Source organism: Peromyscus eremicus, chromosome 8b, assembly GCF_949786415.1.
Source record: "Peromyscus eremicus chromosome 8b, PerEre_H2_v1, whole genome shotgun sequence".
Taxonomy (NCBI): domain Eukaryota; kingdom Metazoa; phylum Chordata; class Mammalia; order Rodentia; family Cricetidae; genus Peromyscus; species Peromyscus eremicus.
In genome coordinates this window covers 32,038,779-32,059,074 of record NC_081424.1, presented here as the reverse complement: position 1 = coordinate 32,059,074, position 20,296 = coordinate 32,038,779, and the positions used below count along the sequence as shown (strand labels likewise).

The 20,296-nt window shown below is 41.0% G+C and overlaps 1 long non-coding RNA gene across 2 annotated transcripts in view; it reads right to left on the bottom strand.

The window, feature by feature from the left end:
• LOC131918518 (uncharacterized) overlaps positions 1-20,296 on the bottom strand; it is a 40,855-nt gene that overhangs the window by 4,580 nt on the left and 15,979 nt on the right. Inside the window, exons 2-3 of one of the 2 annotated variants that reach the window (XR_009381006.1) lie at positions 3,831-3,916; positions 573-646 (exon numbers count right to left, since the gene is read on the bottom strand). This is a non-coding gene — a long non-coding RNA (uncharacterized LOC131918518). Of the gene's footprint in view, positions 1-4; positions 647-3,830; positions 3,917-20,296 lie in introns of those variants that run through there. The other variant, XR_009381005.1, reaches the window with a different exon arrangement.

Genomic DNA, 20,296 nt, shown 5'->3' with positions numbered 1-20,296 from the left:
TTTCATGAAGATGGGTTCTAGAGATAAAATTCATATAATATCTTGAGGGCCTGGGGGAGGATCTGGTGTGGTCTCAGTCATACAGATAGTGTAGAGGTCATTTGGGCTATTAGCCATTTCCAGTCTTGAATGTGGGATATTGGGAAAGTCCCGGGCATACAACTAACACAAAGGTCACCTTGACTGTTAGCTACCTCTGGTCCTGCTTGTGGGAGCTTGGTATGGCCTAGCCCTATAGATGGCCCAAATCACCAGGTTATTAACCACCTCCATTCCCAGTCTTCTGGGTGGGAAAATGGGTTATATATCTCTATTGTTGAAATCCTGCATGTTTAACATTCCTGGTTTCCTTAGTGCTTATCAGTGAGCACAAGGACCTTTGTGCTCCCTACAGGCACAGTCCTGCTGGTCGTTGCCTCAGCTCTGAGTCTGCAAGGTGGTCTGATAATTTTTTTTAATCTGTTAATTGACGTCACACTCAAGGGGACAAATCTGGTTCTTACAAGATGATCTGCTCTAGGGTGTAGCATCACCATCATAGACAGTGGTTGTGATCACGAAGATGATCTGACCTGTCTGTGAAGTCTTGCTCTTCTTAGAATCCGTGGTGACATCAGGCTTAGGACAATGACTCTGTACCTTTAGCCTTAAAAGGAAATGAGATACGTGACATATCACAATCGTCTAGACAGACGCTCCTTGGAAGACTAGCATGCCTTATGCACATAGGCAAACAAGGGACCCCAAATAAGGAGACAAATGCAAAATGGAGACATTGATGCCAGGCTTTCTCTTGTTTTCAGTCACCCTGTGGCCCTAGCAAAGCAAATCCTGTTTAGAGAAGGCAGTTTCGAAGCGCTTGTAAAAGCCCATGAGACAAACAACAGTAACTGTGCCTGCCACATATGTAGGGTAGGCCAATCTGGATCAGCTCCCCTCGGCCACAGTAGTCACACATTTAGTCAGACTTTATTCCTCCTAGGGAGGAGTTTCAAAATTAAGATTAATGTTTCAATCAGTACATTTTGAGTAGGTAGACTATGCTTCATAATGTGTCTAGAGGTCCTTCCGACAGATGAGGGTCTTGAAGCAAGCAGACTGACTCCTGAAACAGAAAGGTACTCTGGCAGACTGGTAGCTTGGCAGCTTAGAATTGAATTCAATTTTTAATTCTCTCCTGGACTCCAGACTAAGGAAGAATTGAAACAAAGGAAAATTTCAGGAGCTTGAGAAGGGGAGGGAGCCTCTCATCCCAGAGTCTCACTAAAGAACTCCATAGCTAAGTAAAAATTCCAGCACAGTCAACATTTGCTTCAAAGGCTACTGAAATAAAATCAATATTCTGTTCATAGATAGATGTTTTATGTTAAAGCAGCAATGGCCTGGGCTTAAGGCCTGCAAGTATGTGACCTTGGCTAGGGCCTCATTCCTACCCCAGACGTCTCCTGAGAATCTCGGTCAAGCTGTTAACTTGGGTTAACTAAAGATATCCTTCTTTCCAGTACCCCGTGGGCTAGACGTTTGCCTTAGCATTTGTAGTCCTCTTAGGTGCCTCTCCAGAACCACGCAGGGACTTCATTTACCTTTCTGTTTGTTTGTTTGTTTGTTTTTTGAGACGGGGTTTCTCTGTGTAGCCCTGGTTGTTTTAGAACTCACTTTGTAGACCAGGCTAGCCTCCAACTCACAGAGATTCACTTGCCTCTGCGGTCTCGAGTGCTGGGACTGAAGGGGTGGGCAGCCACTTCCCAGCTTTCATTTACATTTCTTATCAAGGTTTTAAAGATAGGAACTCCAAATCCCATCAAAATTTTATATATGACTAGTGTCAAAACACAGTCACGTGACTCCTGAGCCGCCTAAGCCTGATCTCTGGGGTGCATGATTTTTTTTTTCTCTCTTAAAACCCTGTGCTTAAGCCTATTCTAAAGTTCCTTTATTAAATCCTGCCTCTATTTTATGAACTGGCTACTACTGAAATTATTTTCTTCATCAAAGTCCTGTATTCTAATTTGTCCGGAGTTGTAGTCCCTAAAAGCCTAGGGGGAACTCATCGGTCTGCTGAAGGGAGACAGTGGGAAGCTCGCCCATCATGCAGCTTTTGGAATTGCCAAACTTCTAAAATAATCTGAACTAATTTCTCAAAGGTCCTTCCTTCCCTTCCTCTCCCTACTTTCTCCATCCCCCGACTCCCAGCCCCACCCCTACCCCCGGTCTCCTATTGTTTCTCAGAAATTACTTCTTTGGAGAGGTATAAGCAACAGGCTTAATGCATCCATTGCACTAGAAATCTTGAGTGTCAGCCCATTAGGTTTTTGCCTTTAAATTTGTTTACGTATTTTTCTAATGCTCATTTATTCTAGAGGGGCCTTCTGGCTTTAGCACAATGATTTAGACTTTAGCTTAATACTTCAGCTTCTAACTCAACATGTTAATGCCAACCAACTAGTGACCTAGTGAGGAGGCAGAACTTTGAGAACCAAGTAAATCCGTAAGAATGCTGGAGAAGGAAGTCATAGACACACAGGCCCCCTCAAAAGAAGGCAAGAGCAGCTGCACCCCAGCAAGGGTCTCCTTTGGCATTCTGTCTCTTATTCTTGGGCTCATCCCTACTCCCTTGTCAGGCACATTTCTTCCCCGACTCCAATCAGTTTGCTATCAAAATGTTGTTCTCCTTTGTTCCATGTTGTGAGGTCCTGGATATGAGTTTTAACATGTGCTAACGTGTTAAGACTGGGGCACTTAGACACCTACTGGCAGAATTTTCTACAGGAAAAAGAAATTCTTAACCTGAACAATAGGATGCATTCATGAGAATTCCAGTTCCTCTCTGATTAGAAGTAATATTTGCAGTTAAGATAACTTTTGGAGCCAAGCAAAATCCATTATGAAAAAGACCATTTATGCAAATGGGATTTGCTTATGAGACTATATGAAAAATTCTCTGATATAATTATGTTATATATATATATATATATATATATATATATATATATATATATATATATATGGCTTTAATAACATAGAGTGAGTAGAAATACTAATCAGCTTTAGGTGAGGATTTTTATCATTTGGTGTATTTTATATCCCACTGTCAATGCTGACTTACTCCCTAAAATCATACAGTTGGGAAGATGAAGCCCTTTAAATACAGCATCCATGGGGAAAACAAAAAACAACAACAACAAAAAAAACCAGAACAACCCAACTGCTTCCTGTGTGAAATGGACAGATTACCCTGCAAGATTTTAAAAGAGAAGGCTGGGTGTGGTGGTACAGGTCCGTCACTCTAGCATTTCTGAGGTGGGGCAGGAGGACCACAAAGTCCAGATCTCTGTGGATTACACAGTGAGCCTGTCTCAAAGAACGAACAAACAAGAAAAAGAAAGAAAAGTGACAGATGAGGTCAGAGAGCTGTAAAAAAATTTTTTTTTCCTCTGAAATGAGATACTGTTACCCATGTCAGGAGTCATGAGACACAATGAAGTTATAATTGGGTACAAAATTATATTTGTAGATTTGAAACATGAAATAGAAGTTTCTCTAAGAGGAGGAACAAACTTAAACTTTTTCCTATCAGACAAGTCCCTGCAGTGTGGAGATCTCTGTAACGCTGCTGTGGGAACCTCCGGTGCAGGCTGAGGAAAAGGAAAAGTTGCCGGATCTCAGATGCAACTCCTTTTGTGAGACCAAAATGAGCTCATATCACTAGCATTTCCTCTCTTGCTCTTTGTCTAAACTATTCTTTGAAACTGATAGTTAGCCACGCCAGTCCCCAAGGATCGTCATATTTCTGTCTCAGTACCGCCCCTCTTAGTAAACAAAATTCTTACCAAAGCATTTCTAGAATTCAGCCTCTAGTGAGACAGGAAAGCAGAGGTGGGGCTATGCCATGGACAGGTTCACATCCAGTGCGAGCCTGGTGGAGAAAGCACAGAGAATGGGGAGCCATGGCTGTGTCCATTCTGGCCTTCAGCCTTTTGTGGTCTTCAATAACCTATCTTTACCTTTACATGGTCCTGGGTAGAGAGAGAGAGAGAGAAATGGAATAAAGCCCTTCTCCAGTGAGCCTCCAACAAGGAGAAGCTGATTGTGTCTGTAGAAGTAGGCCTGTATGTTCCTGAGAATGGGCAATATCGTGTGCTTGTATGTGTGTGTGTGTGTGTGTGTGTGTGTGTGTGTGTGTGTGTGTGTGTTCATGTGTATTCATGTGGGTAGGTTCACGTGTATGGAGGTGAGTGTGCCAGAGGACGTGAATGGAGGCCAGAGGACGATCTCAGATATTCTTCAACTTATATATTTATTTAGTTATATATTACACTTATTTGTTTATTTTATTTGAGAAATAGTCTCTCACTGGCCTGGAATTCACCAGCTATACTAAGCTGAGCTGGCTTTCCACTCAACTCCCGGAATCTACCCATCTCGGTCTCCCTGGCACTGAAATGTACCAGGATGCACGACATTTTCGTTTTTGTTTTTGTTTTTATATCCCAGCCAATGTTTCCCCTCGCTCCTCTCTTCCCACCTCCCCTCATCCCACCCCACACCTGCCTCCTCCACCTCTCCTCCACTGTTTCTCTTCAAATACAGGTGGGCCTCCATGGTTATCAGCCATGGTTTATCAAGCTGCGCTGAGACTAGGCACCTCCTCGTCTGTTAAGGCTGAATGAGGTAACCCAGTAGGAAGAATGGGTCCCAAAAGCAAGCAACAGAGTCAGAGACAGCCCCTGCTTTCACTGTCACGAGTCTCACACAAAGACCAAGCTCCCTGACTGTAACACACATGCAGGGGACCTAGGATGAGCTAGAAACCTACAACAATGGAAACTCCCAGGAATCTAGGAGGATGACCCTAGCTAAGACCCCTAGTAATAGGGAACATAGACACTGAACCGGCCATTTCCTGTAACCAGCTAAGACTTCCAGTGGAGGGACTGGGACCCCAACCCAGCCACAAACCTTTGACCTACAATTTGTCGTGCCTACTAGATGTACTGGGGGTAAAGAGGGTGCAGACAGTGTGGGAGAGGCCAACTAACGGCTGGCACACCTGGAGACCCATACCCTGAAAGGGAGCTCCTCCCTGAGGACCAGGACCCAGAGGTGGGATACCCTAGAGACCTAGCATGGCATTTGTTTGTTTGTTTGTTTGTTTGTGTCTTTTCTTTTCATTTTTCATGAGTTCTGGCAATCAAGTTCAGGTCCTCATGCTTGAGAGACAAGTACTTGCCAGTAGCTATCTCATCCGCCAACGGGCAACCATGTTAACTGCAGTGCATAATGTACACTTCCTCTCTCAATGACTTAGAGAGTCTCAAGTCTCAAAGAAAATACAGCTTTGTCGGGATCTCAGGACTGCACCTGAATCACTCAGGTAAGCATTTCTAAGATCATCTCAAAGGTTCTTCTCAATAGGCCATTTTCACAATTTCTTTTCATTCCTGATGTCTAAGACTCCTCCTTGATGTCTAGCCTGGATCCCCCTACTGGGTATTTTAATTCTTTTCCCTTATTCTCCTCTCAGCCTAGAGGGAGAGTGAGTTGGGCAGATCATCCAAATGCTGTCTTCTATTAAGCTGGGCCATGGTCAATGTGTTTGTATGAAAGTTTCTGTGGTTTTACATTGCATTCCAATAAGATGATAGAATCTGATCCCCAGGTGGAATGTTCTCTTTCAGGTCTAGCCTGCAAGATAAAGGCTGACCTGCTGGCAGGAATCCTGAGTTCTTGATAGTGGCCACAGGAGAGGCAATTGTTTCTCCTACAAACCAGTCTCCTCACATCCTATCATGACTCATGACATAGTGCAAGTTTAGAAATCTTAAGCTAATTCTTCTCAAGTGAAACACAGGCTTAAGGAATTGTGCCTAAAATATCTGATATCCTACTAATGCCTCATGCTCAATAGAGAAAAAGAGCATTGAGATATGGATGGCCTTCCACAGCCACCATCTGTGGATTCACCAATTCTGAATTGGAAGTATTTGAAAAAGAGCCTGTCTATACCGAACCAGTTTGACATTCTTTTTTCTTGTCATGATTCCCTAAAATGTATCAGATAGCAACTATTTACACAGCATTTACATTGTATCAGATACTATGAGAGATTTAGAGATTATTCAAAGTATAATGTTGTATACAGGTTATATGCAAATATTCCATAAGGAATGAGTATATCATGCATTTTCTGATCCATGGAGAATCTTAAGACCAGTTTCCTGCAGACATGGTGAGATGGCTATGTTGAAATCGTACACTTGGACCCTCTTCCTTCCCAAGGTGTGTTCTTTTTAGACCCATTTTTCTCAATAAGGAAGTAGAGGAACTAAACAGCAACTTTCCAGCATTACATACATTTGTAAGCATAGGGTTAACAATATAAACTTGGTTTATATTTGTCTCAGAAGGGGCAGACAGAATTTTGAAATCTCAAGCACTCAAAAACTCCCGAGAAAGGCCTTTCTGTTCCCTTTGACCTCTTCTTAGAGGCAGAGTTGTCCAATGAGAAGCGTGAAAGGGAAAAAGAAGTGAGCCCAAGGATGGGCTTCCCCAGCCTCCTCCAGAATGGTCAGTCCAGGTTTGTGAATCAGTGTCAGAACTGGGCAGGGCAAGCCTCCACTCTCCTGCAGGCTGTGATTATGAAGGCATCCATCTGTCAACAGAGACTCTCTGCTACATTTCCAGCCGGCTTCCTCCCCACTGACTCACTCAGTGATGCCACATCTAATGTTTATGACCTAACGGTTGATCACCATGGAACTAGCACAAACCGGAGACTGTTGAGGAGCAAAACCAGCAGAGAGAGACACTGGGCACCGCAGGAGAAAAGAGAAAAAAACCCGTATTCACAGAGACCACAGGTGAAGACAGAACATCCCATTCCTCATGTGGACACTTCCACCAGTTGCTAAAACGGATCCTTGGACGCTTTCAAGCTTCTTGAAGAATCCAAATAAGGACTTAGGGTGACCAAGGACAAACAAATACCACAGAAATGAAGACCAAGGAATGGGAGGAAATGTGTATGTAGCAATAAAGTTTGGATCACACATTCAGCTTCCTTTCTTTTCTGCCAGCATGTGGCAATGGATGAAAAGAGAAAAGGAAGGCACCGAGTGTCGGGAGAAAGAAGAAAATCCCTCCCCAAGCTGAACCTCAGGAACAGTCCTGGAGGTATATTCTCCAGTTGGCAGGGTCAGGGTACAACGGCGAGCCCATGCCTCCCTATGAAAAGGAAGGCCAACGGAAAGAAAGTAGTGCTTTTCAACAAAGATCGTCACAGTTAATGCTGTGAGCAGCAGCAAGCTTTGGCACAGACATGAGAACCAGATGAGGACTCCGGTGGCATGGTCGAGGTGAAGTGTGTCCGACTTCCTGGCCTGCCCTCTCCAGACTAATGATCAGGAGAGGCCGCTCTCGAGCCCTAAAGAGCCTGTATGAACAGAGTGTCTCCTGGAGTGCTTGCGGCTTACAAGTAACGGGAGAGTCTTTTTATAACCGCTGTGGTTTTATTTAAAAAGAAGCTCGGAATCAGTGGTAAAGGGAGGGGAACCTTGTGAGCTGCAGACCATCTGAAAGGGGGGGAAATCATAAATACCAGAGTGTCTGATTATTTGAACGTCTCTTGAAGTCGAATAATGAACCTTCTTCATGTTTGGCTTTCCTGGACTTGGCTCCCTCCGACAACTTTGCAGGCATCAGGGTCTGTCTGGAATTCATTCCAAGTTGGAGGGATATTTTTTCCCTTGACATTTTGCAGCTGAGGCGGCCCTGAGGAGGAAGCTGAGGAGCGTAGCATTACCAAATATGTCCTTTCTCCTGCTTGTATATTTTATTTCCACAGGAAAAGAAGGCAGATGCAGGCCAAGGAGAGCTAGCCAATGAGAATGTAGCCACAGCAGGCAGCTTCTGGCAATGGAGATATTGATCAGACGCCATGGTTCTCAAGAAAGGAAATTGTTGGTGCCCACCAGTAGAAATCTGTGCTTTGCTACAGGACGAAGTCTGACAACTTTTTATGTGTTACTCAGCTATTTCAGAAGAATTGTCCTTGTGTTGGTCTCCTGTTCTTGAAGGCACTTGAGTGTGATTAAAAACCTCTGTGTGTTCCTTTTTAACTATAAAACCACTGGGTGTTCTTTTAACTAGTCCATTATAGTCTTTCACTGGGAAGGTCGGGGTACAGTGGGCCTCAGAAGCTTCAAATATAAAATGAAGGTGCAGACTGCCCAAGTAGCTTTAGGTTCCCAAGACTAGGCTCTCTACCCTTGTTTGATCATGTGATTCAATCCTTCAAATTTGAGCAACCTTCCAAATATGTTTATGCACAATACAGAATCACTATACTACGTTTTTTACTTTGTTTTAAACTTACAAAATATATGAACTAGAAATTAGGGGCAGTGAGATGGCTCAGCAGGTAAAAAAAACCTGCTTCTAGGCCCAAGGACCTGAGTTTGGGCCCCAAAACTCACATGGTGAAGAGAAAAGACTCCCACAAGTTGTCTACTGACATCTACACATTTATGGTATGAACATGCCCACACATATATGCATACAAAATAAAAATGTAATTGTAAATGGAAGTTTCTGTCCCGCCAGCAACTCCCAAATACCTGGCAGTCACTTCCCAAATAATTGACTCAGAGGTTTAATATAAATTATAAATGCTTGGCCAGTAGCTTAGGCTTATTACTAACTAGCTCTTACACTTGAATTAACCCATAATTCTTATCTGTGTTTGGCCATGTGGCTTGGTACCTTTTCTCAGTGCGACATTCTCATCTCGCTTAACTTCCTACCCAGCTACTGGCCTGTCAGCTCTTTATTAATCAATGAGAGTAATACATGTTCATAGTGTAGAAAATAATTGTTCCACAGCATTTAATACAAATGATTTTTAAGAAATAAAGGGGAAGATACTAGGCTAGGGATACAGTTCAGCTGTTAGATCACTTTCCTACTACATGAAGACTTGGATTCCATCTGTGATAGTGTATGAATTAGGCACAGAGGTACACATACTTGTTATCCTAAAAGAAGGCAAGAGGATTAGAATTTCAAGGTCATCCTGGATTTCATAGTAAGTTTGAGGCCTGCCTGGGCTATATGAGGGCAGTGAATAAACAAACAAACAAACAAATAAATAAATAAATAAATAAATACAAATAAATAAATACATTCTAATGCCATTCTTTTTAAGTATCAGTAGTTTGTATTACCACTGCTGTTGTATAGTTATTACTACCCTTGACATATGGCCTTACTCTGTTTCCCAGGCTGGCCTAGACCTCACTATGCAGTCCAGGCTGGTCTCTACCTTTCCATCTCTCTGTTTCATCTTCTCCAGCATTGAGATTACAGGCACGTGTCACCCACCACAGTTTAATAGCTTACTGTTAAGTACTCCCGGTAGCAACTCATCCCTCTTTGGAAGTTCCTTCTCTAAGGTCATTTCAGGTCTGCCTTGTGGTTTTTTCTCCCCTTAATCATGTAAGGGCTTTAGGTGAGAGACTTGCATATGCCAAGCAAGTGCTGCGCTATTGAGCTACATCTACAGCCCAGCTATGCTTTTCTCTATGGGTAGAAGACATTTATCTCAAACTAGCACATCTGCACCCATGAGGGCTCATGAGGAACACACACACACACACACACACACACACACACACACACACAAAGAGGCTGCAGAATGTACACCTCACACTCACACATTAAATATGTCAGAAAACTCAGTTTTAAAGACATAATACCCTCGGCTACACATTTGCTACACCGTTTTCAAAAGAGAATTGTTACAGAAAAAAAACATTATTTATATTTGTGTGAGATGATATGTGTGCTTGTGTTCATGTGTGTACATATATAGGCATACAGAAGCCAGAGATCAATGTCTGGTGTGTTGCTCTAGTACACTCCATTTTACTTTCTAATGACAGGATCCCTACTGAACCAAGAGCTCACAGATTGGCTAGACTAGCAGGCCTGTAAGCTCCCAGGATCCTCTTGTCTCTGCCCAGCGTTAGGATTATAAGAGTGCATATTTCATCTGACTTTTTAAGTGCATTCTGGGGATCTGAAGTCAGGTCCTCAGGTCTGCACAGAGAAATCTTTGGCAAATGAACCATCTCTTTAGTCCCTGGGGGATGGCAGGGGGAGGGGAATAAACTAAACTAAACAATTGTTGCCCTTAGAGATTGTGATCAACATTTTACCTTGAGTCAGGAAACATTTGGCCCTTAGCAAGGATTAGAGGTGACCCAGAGCACCTTGGCCCCCAAGGTGGGCATAAGCTGCTCTTTGCAGGCTGCTACAACTGGGACTAGGACTCTAGTGCTACTGAATGTGATTTCTCAGGAGAATAGAGACACCCAGGTCTTAATACAAAATAAAGTTAATTTGACAAGTTTTTGACACCAGGCATTGCAGCCAAGCAGACAATACTGCTGGCCATACCCAGCCTGTGGGCAGACCCTGGATAGTCCCTGATGTGACACCCTGCTGAGTTAGCAAGGTCATTTTGTGACAACACTAGCTCTTTGCAGCAGACATTCAAGCACTTGTGGGTGATTATGTGTGCAATGTTTTCCTCAGTTTTATGACTCAACACCTATTTCATCAGTCCAAGAGGGAGCCTTCAAAGGACTCAAGAAGTGGCCCCTTATGTAAACTTAATGAGAGAAAAAACATGGTGGAATTTTTTTTTTCCATAGTATTCTTAAGAACATGATTTCATGTTTTTCTGTCTCCCACATATCTCATCACTCTCTCTGACTAATAATAAGATTAAGATAGTGGAATGTAAACAAACAGCTTCCTCGGGTTCATTTGCCAAGTCTGACATGATTTGTGGTGGATAATGATTAAAATAGCTAAGATAGTTGGGTGGCCAAGCAAATTAATTAGCTTGACAAGAATATTCAAGTTACTGGTACAGGTGTATTGACCACCATTGGGCAGAAGGGATGAAAATATAAGGAATTAAGGTGTGGACTTCGTGGAAAAAATCAAGAATGTCATACATAAAAGCAACCATGTGGATTTTCATCAGCTAAAGAAATGAGAAAACCTCTGAAATGAAAACCAAGCTAAGCTGGGGAAAACTTCAGTAGTTTGGAAGGCCTATAGATTGACAAAGAAAATCATGATAAAAGAAAGATGTGTGCATTTGAGAATTAGAAAAACAAGGACTACATATGGCAGGCCAGGAGGAAGAGGAAACAGAAGACTTGATCTTGACCTTCCCAGCCTCTGAACTACAAAATTAACTTTTATCATTTATCAATCATCCTCTCTATGATGTTCTGTTATAGTGGCCCAAATGAGTTGAGATCAATATTACAATGAGCCTAAATTTTACTTTGGACAGGGTTTCATGTAATAAAGCTTAGCCTCTAACTCAATATATACCCCCAAATGACTTTGAACTCCTGGTCCTATTTCCTGAGTGCTGGGGTTTCAGGCAAGCATCACCCTGGCTAGTTTAGACAGCTCTATGAATCAGACCCAGGGCTTTGTCTAGATGATGCTCTCTATCAACTGAGCTGTATTTCCAGCTGTTGACTGCAACTTTATGCAAAAGGAACAGCAATGAGTATCATTGTTAAAGATCCTTTAAACCTATAGAGCAGAGCTTTTATTTCTGTGTTTTTTAAGACACTATTTTTTTTTATTTTATGTGTATGAATGCTTTGCTTGCATATATGAAAGTGGACAATATGTGTGTAGTGCCCATGACAAGCTAGAAGAGGATGTCTGATCCCCCTGGAACTGGAGTTAAGGATGTTTTTGAGTCACCATGTGGGTCTGGGAACTAAACCTGTGTCCTCTGCAAGAGCAGCAAGTATTTTTAACCACTGAGCCACCTCTCCAGCCCTAGGATGGAGTTCTTAAACCAAAGAGTTTTAAGAAATAAAAAAGTAAGAACATGGTAACGAGGCTGAGAGACGACGCTCTGTATTATGCAGATGATGGTGTCTTGGACTCTCTAGTCTGGTTTTTCAACATTTAGGGAAAGGTTATCTATAATTATTCCTTGATGATGTTAATGCTTGCCAACTTTTTTTCTTAAAATATAACTAATCTTAAACCACTTTTCATAAGTAATGATTATGAGTAACTGGAATGTTAAGTTCATCAAAAGTCCTACTTCATCATTTAACTGACACTAGAGCTCAAACGTTTTTTGAAAATTAGGCACAGTTTAAAAGCCAAATGTTACATTCTTTCTTAATGTTTAGATATTATTACCCAAATGATTTACCCAGAATCTCCTAAGCGTGTTAGGAATGAACAAAGAGTGCACAGCAGTGACATCTCCAAATGATAGTTTAAGGGCTGGGCTAATCAAATTTATGCAGAAAGCACTGTTTGCATCCTTAACTTTTCCTTAGAAGAGAAGACACAGCCTCTTTTTCAAGACTATCTGAGACATAACTAAAAATAAAAATGGGAAGCAGGGTAGCTCCAAAGAGTCTTGTATAGGTCAGAGGACAAAGAACTGAGGGCATGTCAGGGAACCTGAGTTGGATACCCTTAGTGCAGATGCCACAATGTATCCCCTGGACCACTCATTTCCAGATCTAATGATCTCATGAGCAACAATAACAACAAAAAAAAATTAGCAAGAGTCAGGGACTCACAACCTTGGCAGCTAGCCCCCCATCAGTGGGAAGTATTGTCTTTGTCATTTGCTCTTGGAGACAACCCACCATATCCCCCCTACTCAAGGCAAGTTGCCTAGAGTATAAATGGCTTTTACTTAATATCACAAGGAAAAAATTTCTAGGTACAAATACCAGCAGCACCCAATACAGACACAACAATTTTCTTCGCCTTAGTTTCTTTATGAATATAAATTCATTATAAATGTATACATTTAATTATACATTTGTATGTTATGTGCATATGTATGAGTACAGACTTACTCCACATCCTATTTTATTACACCCAAATGCAATTCGTAAAACAGTAAAGCAACATTTCCTGTGATTCTGCCCAGACAGTGGTGGAGTTAGTGCTAAAAGTAACATTTGCTAATGAGTGACCTTTAAAATGTGTTCATTTCTCTTGAACCTTTTGCTATCCGAGGCGGGATATTCTGCTACTTATTCTGTACTGTACTAAAATTGAAAGAAGCGGAACATAGAAATGACTGGGTTTTCCAGGAACCTGATCTTTTTCAGAAAGGAAACTACATCACCGAAGCACAAGGCATTGAACAGTGGCATATGGGTAAGGAAGTTATAACGCTATCAGGTTAGGAGGGCACCATTTGCTTGAAACTGCTCTAAGCCAGTCCTGATGATCCAAGTTACTCAATACCAGTGACTTGGACAGCACCATCTTGTGCAGTGGGATGGGCCACGGATTTGCTCAGCTCAACAAAAGGGTAAGCTGGAGGCCAGTGTACCATATATATGTCTTACCCTTTCAGATGTAAATCATCCTAACACTCCAAAAGAGAATGCATATTTTATTTTCTTACCTTGGCACACATACTTTCAAAATGAAAAAAAAAAAATAGATAAACATAAATCTATCGGTTGCATAGGACTGCATGCCGGCAAACTCTACAGACAAGCACGTTCATTTTTATGATATCTGAATATTCTATTGAAGGCACATAATATTTGGGTGACTAACAATAAAAGAGACAGAAATAATTAAAGGGTAAGATGATTTTTTTTAAAACATGCAGAATGCACTGTAGTCACCACCACAACTGTTGTGACAGCTCACTAGTTTGGGGTGACAATCCTGAAATCCCAAGCTAGAAGGAAAAGTAAGAGAATTTTCTTAAGCAAGAAGTGCACTGAACACTGAAAAGAAACACTGTCTTGTTATGGAAGAATGCATTGCATGTATAGTATCTGAGAGGAAGAATCCGAAGTTACTTGACCCTTTTTTTTTCTTCTCTTCCCTGAGGCCTCCTGCTGTTCAAATCCTGTCTCCACTCCAAAGCAGTTTGTCTCTTCAACAGCAACAATGACATAGATACAATCGCCTTTTTCTAGGACACAGGGAATGGAACAAGCATTGCCCTGAAGCATGGACAGTGCTCGTCTGAAGAGTAAGGTTTAGTGTTACAGGCTATGTCAGTTCTGAGTATTGAACCCATAGGGAGGGGACCCACACATTCTTCAGTATGATTATTTGTCATATATATATATATATATATATATATATATGTGTGTGTGTGTGTGTGTGTGTGTGTGTGTGTGTGTGTGTATATAAATCCAGTCATTGTTCTTCCTTTCATGTAAAGTCTGTTGTGGGTCTACGTAATTTCTCAAGGGTTGTGATAAATGTGCAAAATCCCAAAGGCTTAAGGTATGAGCCAGCTTCTATAGAAAAATGTTTTTGTGCTGTTCAACAGACTGAGACATCTTACATAACTCTATATACCTTCTTGTCCTGCCGAGGTAGGCATAGATGCATGAGAATACAGTTGTGTTTGCTCTCCACTGATATTTTCCCTTTTGTGGATATGGTCAAGGCTACGGCAGAAGAAATTTTCTGCAGCGTTGTTTTGTTTTCTTATGAGAATTTCTGATCCAATTGAATGTGGCACCTCCTTGATCCTGACCCTGGTTTTCTTGCTCTCAGTCCTCTATGTCTCTTCACCCCCCAAAAACATCCTGTCACCCCTGGTTTACTTCAGTTTAATTACAAGCATTTTCAATTTCTGATCCATCAAGAACTCTAGTCTTTGCTAAGCACGCACTGCTCACTCCAGAAGCATAACACTTTACAGACCTTGAACAATGGCTATCTGTTCTCTCCTGTGAAGCTTCCAGAAACAGGCTTTAGCGAGCTGCCATGTGTTTATCTTTCTTAACACTCCAACAGGCACCCCTCCGTGACTCACACAAGCAGAAAGCCAGAGGCCTTGAGTGGTTGTTTATTCTCCCCAGCTGGATAACCCTGCACGTGGCTCTCAGCAAGGGCCAGGATTATACAAGCTTGGGGGAGATGCTCATGTCCTCCTGTAGATCCAAGTACAAATGGAACCTTAAGATCTTGCAGTTTCCCAGATCCTTTAAGTAAGTTTAGGATTGACCAAGAAACCCAGCTCTGCTCACCAGCCATCTTTTCTTTTCCTCATTTAGACTCAAATGAGAGAGGCGGGGTGAGCTTAGATGGCACAAATACAAAGAAGCTTGTTATCATTTTCAAGAGCTTGGAACACAGTACTTAGCCTGGAGAAGTGATCCACTGTGGCTATGAAGGCGTGGCTACAGCAGCTTGCTACGTGTGCCTTGGAGACATGAGGACGAAGCACAATGAATTGTATGTGAGCTCTAAGAGTTGCCCAGCTTGCAGCTGCCTTGGCACCCAGTTGTTCTCTGCCCACTCTTGTGGAGTTTTACTGTACATGAGTTAATATTCAGAAGCAGGCTCAAAGGACCCAATGAAAAAGATGAAGGTCCCGCCCTCAAAGCCCTATCCCTTCTCTCCAGATATCTCTGTCTCACTGAACTGCAGTCTCCATCTTCTCTACTCTGCAAGACTGTAGTAGTCTATTTGTGTTCTTGCTCCATGAATGATTAAGTTCCTTTAGGTAACAAGCAAGAATGTTCACTGGGGTCCCAGAAATGGATCCCCTCTTTTTGCATCACAACATCACAATTCTGAGTGTTGTTATTGTTGTAAGCGTCAGTCTAGCTTTCTAGTAGTATTGTGTGACACTATTTCTGGGGAGACAGAAACAAATATCTACTCATGCCGGATAGGGGACCAACAACAAACCAAGTGTAGATACCACTAGATCCTTGGCAAGGCAATGAGTTTTATTTATTTTATGTACAGGATTAGTGTACATACAGTATCATTGAATGGTTATTCATAGGAGCAAAAAGGACTCAAAGACAGGGCATCAACAAAAGCCAACCCAACGTGGGTGACAGACATGAAAGCTGGAAACCTGAAGCACATAGTCAACTTTCAGGCAGCTCAACAGGTTGGAGAATGTCCTTTCCAGGGAGAATAGTTAGTGTAAGCCTCTTCCAGGCAGCTCAGCTGGTCACTGCTTCTTTTAAGCAGGTTTTTACAATTTATCTCCACTTGGGGAGAGAGGAGCCTAGCGTATCTGGTCAGTTTCAGAAACTTCCTGAGTTTATGGAGTTTCCCTGCCACGAGGGAAGTTTTCAACTCCCCTTGGAACATCCTGTTTCTTAACAAAGCTTCCCTCTGAGATGGACGGTTTTAGTCTTGGAGGAAACTGTCGTACAAGACATGCTTAGAGTATAAAGGCAATAGGGCTGAAAGGTTTTTCTACTTCAGCCTGACTCAGCAGACAACACCCCCATAATAGTTCGAAGTCACCAGATTCCCACTGCTATGACTTTACAGTTTTTAAAATCCAGTTGCATTGAGAGTTTTTTGTGATCACACTATGTAGCCCAGACCAAACTCAAAATTGTGATTCTCCTGCTTGAGCTTCCTGAAGGCTGGGATTACCCATGTGTGCTACTCACCAGGTTAGGAATATTTTTGATGAAGCAGTGGAAGGAACTTTATTAAACCCTCCATCTTTACACAAAATCTTTTCAATATTCTTCCTGATGAAATGGGGACTGTCCATGAACTAATTATGCTGCAATGTGGTAGTTAGCTCATAGGGGGCAAAAATCATATTTTGTGGTTTTTGTTGTTGTTGTTGTTGTTGCTGTTAAAACTGAATGAGCTGCTCTTTTCCCTAGACATCATCTCAAAAATGCATTGAACTGATTCTGTTATTTCAAGAAAAACAGCTAAAGCTTTGGGTACCAGTGATGAAAATCAGAGAGAAAGTGAAATGAGGAGGAAATTAAACAAAATGTCTACTTTGAGTCCAATGGCCTCTTTGTAGTTCATTGTTTTTATCCTTTACTCTTTGAGTAAACTGCCACCCAGTTCCCAAATAATCACACAGAGACTTATTCTTACTTATAAATGCCTGGCCTTAGCTTGGCTTATTTCTTGCCAGTTTTTCTTAACTTATCCCATCTATCTTTTGCCGCTGGGCTTTTACCTTCTTCTGTTTCTACACATATTTTCTTTCCTTCTTATTCTCTGTCTGGTTGGGTGGTTGGGTGGCTGGCTCCTCACTTTCTCCTCTCTTTTTCTTGATACCTGATCTTCTTCTCCCAGATTTCTCCTCCTATTTATTCTCTCTGCCTGCCAGCCCCACCTATCCTTTCTCCTGCCTCACTATGAGCCACTCAGCTCTTTATTTAGACCAATCAGGTGTTTTAGTCAGGTAAAGTCACACAGCTTCACAGAGTTAAACAAATACCACATAAAAGAATGTAACACATCTTTGCATCATTAAACAAATATTCCACAGCATAAACGAATGTAACACATCTTAAACTAATATTCCACAATACCTCTTATTAAAATAGCCTTGGGTTATAGGCTTGTGACATTATACCAGACTTAGTAAAATTTTAAAACATCATTTTTGTTTGTGTTCTTTAAAAAGTTCATTATTTAAATGTAACATTTACAATGGTTACCAAGATGAGTGAAGGTAATGTGTTTACTTTTACTATATATACAGTTAAATTGTCTATTTTACATAAATTTTTGAAACTATATCTACTTCTCAAAAGGAATGGTCAATATGCAATCACCACTTAAATTTTGTGTGAACAGTAGGTAGTGTATTGGAATGAATTTATCATAATATTAACCTAAGAATATAGTGCAAGTATATTACCAGTCAATTAATATTCTATATTCTATTTGTATGTCTTATTTCTAAACATTAAAAGTATACATTAAAAGTATAATGTGAGTACAAATTACTGAGGCACAAGTCACAGCTAGGGATTCATGGTGTAATCCCATGAAGCTTGCAGATTTGTTGAAGCTTGCAATTATTGACACCAGCAAATCTTTTTTTTCCCTATGCATTTCAAGTAGATCTGGGTAGTAAAATTTCTATCTTCAAGCTTCTGCAAGGATATTCCTATTTCCTGAACAATTGTGCTTCCCATGGAAGGATCCAAGATTGCATGCTTCAGATTAGTGACATCTATCACAATTACCCAGAAAACAAAGATAGCTAGAATTTGACAAATCATTTGCTTAGTCCTCTCTCCTACGCAGTATGAGGACATCCTTAGTGGCTTATCCTTCTTAGGTTCTAGATTTTCCTGTAAGCTTACTCTTCAGAATTATCTGTGCTTTACATCATTATAGACTACTTTGCTTTTGGGTTTAACAGTTTTCTTCCCCCATCCTCTTTTTTGTTTCTGGGGACAAAGATTCCAGGCTCTTTTGGATATCTGATAAGAGTGATACTAAGATCCAAAGAACAAAATTCTTACTGTTTGACACAATGACTAAAAACAAAGAAACACATTGCAAAAGAATTTAAAAATACATGAAGTATTTTCAGAGGTATGAAGTTCCCTTAGATAAAGTCTTCTCATTTTCGTTCATATTAATTTCTAAAACAGTGGCTTAAATATCCCAAAAAGCTTCCCAAGAATGTAATCTTTTACTCTCAGCTGGAGTATTCATTCCCAGTTAAAGCCTCCTTTTGAGTTGTTGGTCAGGGTGGCTCAAGAGAGTTTCAAAACAATATAGTCTGTTGCTGTTGCCCATGGTTGCCTCCCTGAAGTTGAAGGTAAGTTTCTTTTGCTGAAGACATCACAAACTTTGGACTTGGAAGATGTGAGCTCAAAGGAAGGGCTCGAAAGCTTCCTCCCTAAGAATTAGTTTTTATAGTACTCGAAAGTGCTATGTGAGCTGCTAAAGGAGGGAAGCAGTCAGCACTCCTATCCACCTGTGATGCCTGTGAACCACAGCAATGACCAGAAGGGCAAGATCTCCTTGAAGATGCAATAGTGCCACTTACATCTTGGCAGTAACCAACAACTGTCTAATTGGATTCAAGGCCCACTTAATGGGAAGGAAATCAGGCATGATGCTATCAACCAAGCCAACTACATGCAGTGAATGAGGTCGCGGATCCATCTTACAATTGAACCTACGATTGCCAACTTCCTAAACCAGTATAATTCCTAAGTGTAGTCTAAATACTTGTCTTCATACCTACAGATTAAGTACAGCTTTCACATCTCATCAAAGAAGGTTTTTAATTTTTTTTTTTTATTTTGCAGCAGGAGACAATTACAGAAACTCATAAGTAGTCAAAAAGTAGAGAACAACTGATCATGGGGTGTGCAGCCCCAGTGAATACGTATACAACACTACCCCCGAGGCTCAGAGAATATGGAAGAGGGAGTGGAGTAATTTTAAGAGCCACAGGAATAGGAAGTCGGCTGTGAGATTGTACCTTCTAGTTATGGCATGGAAGCCACACAAGTGAAATCACAACAGTGTGACTGCCTAAGCAAAATCTGATTAATTCAACGTCAATGGGGTAAATCTCATAGGTCTTACCCTTAAATGAACAGCTATGAGCAATTAACAGCTACCAAGGGGGGAAGAATTAGTCTTCTCTAGGGATGAGGCTTCCTGGTTAGTTATCCAATACCAAGCAGTAAGCCCTTCTAGTTTCTAGGTTATCCAATACCAATCAGTCAGCCCTTCTAGTTTCTAGTCCTTCTATATTTCTAACATATACATGCAGGTGACAATGAACAGACTTAGTAGGTTATATTTATGAATTTATTCATTTGTATGCATATGTAACAATAGCAGTTAAAGAAGAGATCATGAATTTGAGAGGGATCATGGAATAGACAGGATGGAGGAAAGAAGAGGGAAATGACATAATTATATTTTAATTAATTCAAATTTTAAAACTCACAAGGTTTATTTTACAAAACTAAAATAATCACGAGTTTTTTAATCTACTTAACCCTTGTGTATTTTTTAATCTTCCTTGAATATATATACACATATATATACATATATACATACATATATATACATATATACATATATATACATACACACACACACACACACACACACATATATATATATATATATATATATATATATATATATATATATATACTGGAACCATGGACTGTACAAAGGAAATACCTTTTCAACAAACAGCCTTTTTACCTTTGATTTCTGTTCTGATTCTTTCCCATAGATCTTTGATATTATCAAAACCAATGAAAAATCTCACCACACTCTGATGTTTCATCCGATCATACCAATTAGTTTCAAAGCAGCACTTATATCTCTCAGCAGGAAATCCTCTGTGCCTGGCCAACTCTTTCTCTCTCCCCAGCTGAATCACCCCAGGCAGAAAGACTGAAGGGATGCACTCTAGCCTTCCACAGCAACTCAACTTCATCTGTCAACTCTTGGCTTCAGCATC